This window comes from Cyprinus carpio, chromosome A22 (assembly GCF_018340385.1).
Source record: "Cyprinus carpio isolate SPL01 chromosome A22, ASM1834038v1, whole genome shotgun sequence".
Taxonomy (NCBI): Eukaryota; Metazoa; Chordata; class Actinopteri; order Cypriniformes; family Cyprinidae; genus Cyprinus; species Cyprinus carpio.
In genome coordinates, this window is record NC_056593.1 from 12198285 (window position 1) to 12208933 (window position 10649).

General features: G+C 38.2%; 1 protein-coding gene and 1 pseudogene across 1 annotated transcript in view; both read right to left on the bottom strand.

Moving 5' to 3' along the window:
- LOC109059363 overlaps positions 1 to 10359 on the bottom strand; it is an 83054-nt pseudogene extending 72695 nt beyond the window's left edge.
- cfhl2 (complement factor H like 2) overlaps positions 1 to 10649 on the bottom strand; it is a 66447-nt gene that overhangs the window by 19714 nt on the left and 36084 nt on the right. The gene's annotated exons all lie outside the window — the stretch shown is intronic.

The following is a 10649-nucleotide window of genomic DNA, read 5'->3' on the forward strand; positions in this document are numbered from 1 at the left end:
AATGAATTACTCCGGGATATTGGTTTATTTGAACTCAGAGGGAGTGTCAGCCATTCGACTCCAGAGGACAGCTTAAGTCATTTGTTGCTTATTGTTGACGCGAACCCTTTCAAACGATTCAGTTCGATTTGGTGAACTGGTTCAAGAAGATCCGGTTACATCGTGTGATTCGTTCGCGAACCGGATATCACTAAACTGCAGTGCTGTGAACGCGCTCACAACAGACCCCGGAGAGAAGACAATGCTGAATAAAGTCGTAGTTTTTGATATTTTTGGACCAAAATGTATTTTCGATGCTTCAAAAAATTCTAACGGACCCTCTGATGTCACATGGACTACTTTGATGATGTTTTTATTACCTTTCTGGACGTGGACAGTATACCGTACATACATTTTCAATGGAGGAACAGAAAGCTCTCGGACTAAATCTAAAATATCTTATACTGTGTTCCGAAGATGAACGGAGGTCTCACGGGTTTGGAACGACATGAGGGTGAGTCATTAATGACATAATTTTCATTTTTGGGTGAACTATCCCTTTAAAGTAAAAAGTATATAGGAATTATGGGAGTGTTCCATAGGAATTGTGAATAATAGACTAGTGTGTATGGACTCGATACACACAGTAGATTTAGGGGGAAATGTAATTGCAATTATTCAATTTTTTTTTTTTGTATCCCCAATAATAATAATCTTGTTTTACATTAGGTTGCTGTGGTGGCAGAAATTGGAGGCAGTACTGTGGATGAAGCTACAAGAAGAATGAGGGCCTTTCCTTTTTAATTTTGAATTACCACTTGAGTTGAGTTTTGTTTTGTTGGATGGAATGGGAGGGGTTAGGTTCGAGGGCTCAAACTGCTTGAGGCTGTATGAGGTATATGTATTTGTTGTTAGATTATTTACAACATTCATGTGCAAACAGAGGTTATTCGATAGAGTTGAGTTTGTTGTTTTTAGTTTGTTCTTATTAAATCAGTTTGGTTTGATTGAATGAATTGTATTTTCTTTGATTGGACAAACGATACCCCAAATTATGAGAATATGGACTAGGTATACTTCGATAGAGTTAGTAACTTTTTGTTGATTCAAATGATGCTGCTAAAAAGAACATTATTTTGTGTATTTGGTGTAATGAAATGTGTTTATGCAGTTTAAGGTTAAAAAAAACACATTATTTTCCACATACTGTACATTATTGTTGCTCCTCTATGCCCCACCTTCTGAAACGCATAGTTTTTTTTTTTACAAAGCTCATCGCTCTGAAAAGTGAGGTTTGCTGTGATTGGCCACCTATCCAGTGCATTGTGATTGGCCGAATACCTTAAGTGTGTGACGGAAATGTTACGCTCCTTAACATATTATGATGCCCTGCCTGGCTGGAATGACGAGACATAAACATTAAAACCGATTATAAACGTGATATAAACATGATTTCTAGTCGTGTCCTCTTTTAGAAGGCCAAAAAAAGTAGTTTCGCTTTCTCAACGAAACAGCGTCACACATCGCAGCCTTTAATGAGCTGCGGCCTAGAGTGAGCGGAGGCTGGCTTGAGTGAGCAGAGGTGGGCGGGCTTGAGAACAGTGCGGCCAGCGGATTTTACGAAGGAGCGTCCGGCGGGCTTGCAGCAACCCCATGTGACGACGGGCTGGACTCCGCTTCGTCCACGGTGAAACCTGATCCGGCCATCCACAGTGCAAAGTTGATGTGTTTCCTCAGCGACCAGCACGGATCAGCTCCAGGCATGACAAAGTGGATATCGTCCTATTTTGGAAGGCAAAACAAAGCAGTTTCACTCTCACAACGAAACACACTGTGTCTATACGACATGGCGGCAGCAGCAACAACGATACTACTAGAATAAAAGGTACGCCTTCTTTCTTTGCATGAACATCTGGGCAGCATTATGATAATCTTCCCACATAGTGACGTAGATATGTGGGGGCGTATTAGAGCAGGGGTTTTTAAACTGTGGGTCGCGGAATGGAGCAAGATGGGTCCCACAGTCACTTGGCTGCAGCTAAATTTGCGTTTAAATGACACACACACTCACACAGTTCAGTCTAGGGCTGCACGATATAGCCTACCAACATTAATTATGAATTGCAATTAAGTCCGCGATTTAAAACATGCGTTGCGTATTTTAAAGCACGGGCGCGCACGAGTTGTAATTACAGTGAGGCTCTCATAGCAACGTCATTATTAAAAGGTTCGATCGGTCCGCATTATTTTTAAGAAAAAACTAGCTCACTTAAATGCGCTGTATTCTGTATGAGATTGCTGTTTGAACTGCACTGTTGGTTCTTTTAGTAAGGACTATTTTAAATAAATGAGTTGTTTTCTTTATGAGATTGCTGTTTGAACTGCACTGTTCAAGATTTAAACATTTCCACATAGCTCAAAATTTACGCAATATTTCCTTGACATATCATCTCTATATAGAGAAAAGTGCCAAAGTTCAAAAATCTTTTGGAAGATAATGATAAACATTTATTTATTTCTGACCATTGCAAAAGTAAATTTCTGACTGAAGTAAATCTCACATATCATTATTTTTAGTGTTTATTTAAAATGAGACGCATCTGCTTATTATTTTTACATATTTCACAATTATTTAATCTCCATATTGTTTTGCCTAGTTCTGCTTCACTTCTTATGCTTTCCTAAAAAAGTGCTGGATTGTGCACCGCTTCCCTTACAATACCGCCATGGAAGTGACCATGAATGCATTTTTCTGCGCTGAACCCCGCGATGAGTTTAACAACACGCAGCACAGATCACAGTTCACTGGAGTGAGCTCGTTTCAATGCTTTTATGGATGTTCTTCATATTTTAACATCTGTCAACAAAGAAATTAAAAACTTAAATATTTGTACACTAAAATAAAATGGTTATTTTTCTAAAATACTTAATTTCTGTCATATCAAACTTTTAATTAAGATAAGGCTTAAAATAATGTAAATTTTTTTTTTTTTTTTTTATCTCAAATATTTTGGTGGGTCGGGAAATAGATTATATGGCATTGGAAATGACCTATACATTGCATGAATTATAAAATTATAAATCTTGTAAACAGAAATATTTCAGATGGACAGATTTTGAAATTTGTGAGTTGTAAATTTAATTTTTTAAAAGAAAATTTTAGATGGACAGATTTCTGTTTTTTTGTTTACACAGAAATCATTTATGATAAAATATTATATCCAGTACCATTATTGTACGTCCTGAAAAAAAAAAAAAAAACTGGAGATGACTGGTTATTTATTGCAAGGGCTTAAATTTGTAATTTAATCTAACTTTAATGCTTTTTGTGTGTTTTACAGGAAGCTTGAAAAAAATTCTTACATATCAAATTTTCAGAAAAGAGGCTGAAAAGTCAGTGTCAAAGTGGCTAATCGGCGATGGGAGGAAACCGTTCTGCGAGGTCACATAGTAGAGAGCAAGATAGGTAAGTCTTAAGATATTCTTAAATTATTAAATGGAAATACAACCTTTAAAAAGACACATCTTTTTTAACTGTGAAAAAGTGGCACAGTGGTTGATTTATTATCGTTTTTTTAAAGGGTCGTTGGGAGAACAAGGACAGACGAGTGAGGAGCTGCACTGTCGGTTTGTTTGTTTGTTTGTGAAATGTATTTTAGAGTTTTCAGATATGTGTATACAAACGATACAAGTTATTCAAATAATGTTTGTCAAGAGCTTCACTTAAACTTTAAGATTTTTATATTTTATAAAGTTGTAAATACACAAGTTATAATCGCCAGGTTCAAATTATTCCAATGAAACCTTGCTTAAAGCACGCAGAATACAAGTTATGAAGTTTTTACAAGAAAAAAAGTTCTTCAGCTTAAAATTAACTTCTTTTTTTTGATACTTGTGTTTTATAAAGTTGTAAATATACAAGTTATAATAGTCATGTTTAAATTATTCCAAATAAACTTTGCTTAAAAGCATGAACTACTGGTTTCTGTTTATTGAATACCTTTAGCATTTTAGTGGATTTAATGTAATGATTGTGTTTAGGGGTGTACTGTAAAATAAGGTAACCCAAACAAATAAATATATTAGCCCATGTGTATACCTGTTGTGACCCACGTGATCTAGCTGTGTCCCATCACTAACCCATGTAGGCACTTACGAAGGCACCAAATGGGAGCTACCTGGTCATATGGGCCCTATATGGAGCCCATCAAGGGCCCATCATCAGCCCATCTGGGCTAACCCATGTTGGGCCACCATGGAAACTAAGGAAAAAATTTGCTGGGTCCCAGATGGGCCCCAGATATTGGCCCAGTTGCATCCCCTATGGGCCCCACATGGGGTGTGTTGTTGGCAATGTGCATTATTATCTCTTGTCATTGGCAACATGCTGTGCTTTAAACTATCAAGTCTGGTCCCCTTTATTTGTATAGCAATAAACAGCAGATTCAGACAGCTTTGCAATGATAGACTAAATAACGATCATGACATGGGCAGAATCAGAATCAGCTATGGCGCAGCTCTGGGGAGAAAATGGCAAACGGGCGTTGTTCTGTGAGGTTGGTTCAGTGTTGATTCTGTTTCGAATATCAGACATGATTGTTCTATCAGTTGTATTGGAAACATGCTTGTTTCAGAGCTGTCTGGTTGCTATTGGAACATGCTTGTTCTTAAAGCAATGGTTATATTGGGAGCATGCTTTTCTCAAGGCTATCTGGTTCCATTGCAAACATGCTTGTCTAAAGGCTATCTGGTTGTTTCTAAGAACAAGCTTTTCAGGTATTCGCCACATACTCATTCTGGTCATCTGGTTAAGGGCAACATGCTTGTTGCTATGGCTTATGCAGGTTTTGGCAACATACTCATGGGTCATTGAATCTTTGCTTAAAGCAACACCATGTAACTTTTGCTCACGTTTCCCCCCATGTGGTTGAGAAATACTGAGTGTCATAAATATGTTGCTGTATAAGCTTGCCTGTGGGCAGCAAAATAAACTTGAATTTGCTGACTAAGCTGACCGAAGCGGCGAATGGAGAAACCTCGTTTTGAAACCATGTCCACCGACCAGGTTAAGTAGCCAGTGTTACACTATGTTCTACAAATATCATTAATTTTTTTTATTTATTGTTACTCCAGAATTGAAAACTACAATAACAAAAAGAACAGTGGTATGTTTACCTAGTTTTTTGCTTGCATATTTTGTATGTAGCATTGTTTGCAAAGGGTGTAATTTATATAATAAAATGTTGTCCACATAATCATGTAGCCATAATGTCCATTATAGCCTACATCTGACATTGTCATAAGTTTATAAGGCTGTCAATCATCAGAGCCTCTTTTTTTGAATAACAGTTCAGATGTGAAGTAGACTGGGGAATCAGCTTTTGGATCTTGGGTGTCGAAACAGACATGGTACACATGGTTACAGCCAGTGCCCGAAAACTATTCACTATTTTGGGAGCGCTCTAGGTTACAGACTTGTAAGCCCGTCCGATATTGATTAGTGTTTGGGCTCGTGTCCGATCTCACTCTCTCTCTTTCTTTTCTTCGCTTCCTCCGACAAATCCCTTTTTGGTTTCTTTGCAGGCTTTGCCATGGTGTTGGTTTTGAGACTTGCATATTAGATTGTTTTGTCTTATAGTTAGCTGTTGGCTAACTCCACCCAGGCTACGAGTAAAATATGAGACATGCCATAAAGCAGGTCACACTCTTCCGCTGGCAGGGGATGGATGGGGCTGTGTGTACCGACCCGAGTTCCACACAGCTACAGAAACTTCCAGAGTGTGGTTCTAGCGGCTGCTCAGGTAGCAGTGGCAGTAGAATTCATCCGGTTAAGAGGTGTTCTACAACTGAAATAATTTTAGAGACATTATTTTAAGGTAGAAAAACTACATAGTGGTGCTTTAAAGCATTGAGATTTTCGCTGTCAGTTTGTGTTTGGGATGAGTTGTGTTTTAGAGGTTATCCCGGCTCTTTTCCAGTCTAGGCTCCATGGATGCACAGGAAGTCATTGACCAGAGCATAGCTATACCACCAAACAAAATGGATGCTAATTGTCAATCATCTTTGATGATAGTGGTCCTTACATATATCAAGCGTAGCGTTAGTTCTGGCAGGTCACGTCAGTCAAGCTCGCATCAGCCGACTCTCAGCTGATCCTCATCTACCAAAAGGGATACGATGCCTATCACAGCATTCTGTATATACTGTAAGCTTTTTCAGTATTATCAGTGGCTTCATGTTGGCTCAATAGTCCATCCCCAGCTCCTCCTCTCGTCCAGTCAGGATTCAGCCTTCTGATTCCCCTTTGAATCATACTAATTCTAAAATGTGTACTTTAAATGACTGAACATTAATAATATCTGCAATGCATTTATGTTGGTTCTGTTCTGTTTACCTTAGGGAGTTATCGCTGCTCTCCCTGCTCTTATCCATGCTAGGCTTCATGGATGAGCAGGAAGTCATTGACCAGATCATATACTAATCCAAACTGTATGGTAATTGTCAGTCATCTTTGACGATAGTGGTCCTGACAGAAGTAAAAATTATGTTTCTGAATATTTTTTATTTCCAATTTGAAATTCCCTGTGCTAGTAGACAAACTGATTACATTTGGTTCATGTAAGACTTAGTTCCATAGAAATACAATTCTTAAAAGAGTTTCTTTAATGAGAAAATTAATTCCATTCAACATCTTAAGTTAGTAAAACCCCAAAATGTAAATAAAATGGGAGGAAAAAGTTTAATGTAAAAAGAACCTAACTCGGTGTAATGGTTTGAATTCCAAGCTGTATTCTGAAGCGGCGTTGACTGTGTGTGCATGAGTTGCTCCTTCTGCGACAATGTGTTTCTCCATTTCCATTCACAGCTGAAGGATCATCAGTTCTTAATACAGAAGATTATGATAAATAAAGTTACAGGCTGTTGTTTTTATCAGTTTACATGCCAAAAGATGCTTATCAATACATAATAATTACAGGTTCTTTATTCAATTCAATTTCTGCACTGAATAAATAAATTCTGGATAAAAAAAAAAAAAAATAAGAGAGTCTTCAGATTTATTTTGTTAGAGTTCTGGAAACTGAAAACTAAATGCAATAACCCAACATTTTTTAAACTAACAGAAAACACATTTCAGCTGGTTCACGTAAAATCAAACGCTTTTATCTAAACATTGCTCTCCAACACGTAAACACCAAATAACTTCACTTAAAATAAAATAAGTAGCCTATGTTAACACAATTATTTTGGAGTAAAACAGAACAAGCCAGTGGAAAAAACTATTTTCAGAGCTGGAGAAAGTGTGGAGATCACCTGCTCTAAAAAATGCTGGCTATACGGTACAAAAGAAACTAGCAAATAATTTACATGCCAAGATAACGGAAAGTGGGACTATGAGCCTGTTTGTGTAGGTAAGATTATAGAGAAACATTTCTGGATTTGCTGATGAACTCACTGCATGTTACTAAAAGCATGTGAATCTTGTGTAAGATATTAGATGTGGAGTTCCACGTGACCAGCATGTGTCTAGACCGTACTATTACTTCAGAGAAGATATGAAACTGGGAGCTAAACAATATAACTATTGAGAGTCTGGGTACGATAAAAATGGCAGAAGAGGCCACATGCACACGAGATAGCTGGACAGGGCCGGCGCTCCGCACAAACACATCACTGCGCGTAGGGCACCAAGTGCTTGGGGGGGCACCAAAAAATCTGGGTCGTGAAAAAATCATCACAATGTAGTATAAATAACAAATAAAATATTTCTAAAAGCATGTTAATATACAAAAGCAATACAAAAGTAATATAGGCCTAGACCAAATTAGTCGAGAAAAAGGTGAATCTCTGTGCCAGTCTCCCTCTGGTGCCCCCCCTTTCCCACCTCCCAGTGGTCTGTTCGATTATGCCTCAATCAATGTCAAATTTGGCAGACACCGACCTCAGACATGGCCTCGAAAAGGCACCAAGAGTCGGGGGCGGAAAAAAAGAAAAAGAAGAGACAGCGGGATGATGCTCGCGCGTCGCTTGCAGGTAAGACAATGTTTAAAATAAAAATGTTAGTTTTGTAGCCCTTGCGTGTATTATGCATGTCCAGGGGCGTCGGCGCGTCCGCGTCGCTAGTAGTGCAAAAGATCCGGGGCTTTTAGCCCTGCATGTTGAGTCTTTTATTTTAACGGGGTCCGGGGAAATTGTGAAACTTGGGCTGTTAAAGATGCAGTTTGTTTGAGAAGGAAAGGAAGGCCAATCGTTGGGGTCCTCATCGTCATATTTGAATGACAAATAAAGCTAATTTTCCCCGTACATTACAGATGTGTCACGTGTGCATATAGCTATTAGTGCAGAACGTTCCCTATTGTAATTTCTTCGCTTCAATACAATGTCTATCTGCCTCAGTCTGAACTTTAGAAAAAACATGCAACTTAAACGTGATGTGATTTTGCCAAATTAGACCGCTTAGATAAAGATTTTTCGTTGTTGTACTAGGGCATGCGGTCATTTTCAAGAGGTTCGGCCAAGGGCGACATCTGTTGGTGAAACTGCAATTAGAAAAAAAAAAAACACAATCTCAGTGTTTGTATATTTTCATATTCACAGAGTTGTCAAATTATTATTAAGATTAATCTCGATTAATCGCATTCAAAATAAAAGTTTGTGTCTACATGATATATGTGTGTGTACTGTGTATAATTGCATGGTTATTTGCAGTTTAAAATGTGCACTTTAAAATTCATACTTCATAAAATTCATTACACTTATACTGTTATTTGCACTAAACTTTTTTTGCACTTTTAAACTGTCTGTGTTTACATTGTTCAGTTCCAAGTATTCATTTGCAGCAGTTATTTTGGAAGTAAAGAGAAACTAACTAAGAAATTCTGAATGGTAGTTATTTCTTTGGTTGGTGGGTGGGGGTGGGTGGGTGGTTGGTTGGGGAGGGGAGGGGGGGGGAGGGGAGGGGAGGGGGAGGGGGGGGGGGCACCACCAAGCATTTGTGCTTAGGGCACCCAAATGGCTAGCGCCTGCCCTGTAGCTGGACACCAAATCCACTGTGTGCTGGTATGTTTTGCTATTAAATCTCTCAATATGTGCAAATTATTTTTCATATAATATGAATTTTATTATATAATTTGTATGAGGGACAGGGGCACCTTAAGAAAACCAAAGACTCCTGGGCTACAGCATTACAGTCGGCCCCACGACCCCAGAAAACCTATTTTTTCTTATTTTTTAAGGTTCCAAATAATTATTTGCCAAATTTTGTTTTTTGTCTTGTAAATATGCCAGTTAAGAACCACAACAATGTTCTGCGTGAATATGGAAATTCACTCTTTGCCACAAGGTGGTGCTTGTGTTAAATCTGAATTGTTTGAACAGCAGAATTATATAGCCGTTACATATTGTATTAAGTAAGTTATTTTGGTTATTATTTGGAGGTAATATTATAGGGGGGTGATATGACTGAAATGTGAGTTTACAGGTATGATTTAAAGGGATACTCTACCCAAAAATGAAAATTTTGTCATAAATCACTTACCCCCATGTTGTTCCAAACCCGTAAAAGCTCCATTCGTCTTCTGAACACAATTTAAGATATTTTGGATGAAAACCTGTAGGTCTGAGAGTGTCCCATAGACTGCCATCTATATTGTTTTATCCCCGTGTATAAAAGGTATGAAAGTCCTCGTCAGAATACTCCATCTGCCATCAGACGTGCAATCTGGGTTATATGAACTGATGGGAACACTTTTTGTAAGCGAAGAAAACAAAAATAATGAAATTTTTCAAAAATTCTTTTGCCAACGGTCTCCTTTGTGTCTCTCCATATCATCTTATGCTGTGTATGCTCTTTTGTGTCATCCATGCCACAAGGATTCGCTGTTTTATTTCAAATAAAAACTAAATACACGTAGAAACAGCTATCGAGAAGAAACAAAGCAACCTCGGCATCCGATCGAAGGCCTTCTGCACCTTGAGTTCTCTCCAGCGCTGGAAAACTAATCCGATATTTACATGGGTCCTACTTCTTGCCTTATCGTTATGCAGAAGGTTTCCTCTTTTGTTTTTTATCTGCCATCTCTATGTTTCTGTCGCTCAGCTCGGCTAATGTCCGTCCTGTGCACTGAAAGCGCGCTCCTCCACATCATGTCACGTCTGATTGTCTACAAGTTTGTTTTGCTATTCGGCCCAAATCAGTTTCTAAAGCATTTTTGAAAAATTACATACCACGCAAAGATTTCTGTAGTACAGTATTAAACATAAATTAGTACTGATGAAAACCTCAGATTACCTGTTTTCCAAAAGCTGTATTAATGAACAGTCTCGAGCGGTGATGATATGAATCTTTGAAGTCTGTGTAATGTAGCTGAAAGCAACCGTTGCCTTCCCTCTGCCCCACCAAACAGAACTCTGCTCCACCCCACAATGATTTGATGAAAACTCGACAGCTTTCTTCCTCTCAAATTCATCTTGCAATTCAATTTGCTTTATTTAGTCTGAATATTCAGTCTGAATACCAAATGGCTCAGTAATTTTCTGGGCTTCATCGGAACAGAACTGTAACTTTGTCCATGTTTGTGTGATAATAATGTAAAGGAGCCTAAAAGGAGTTGATGTATTTTACATAGATTGTCATCTCTGAAAGTGCAGACCATTTCATATGGCATGGCTGG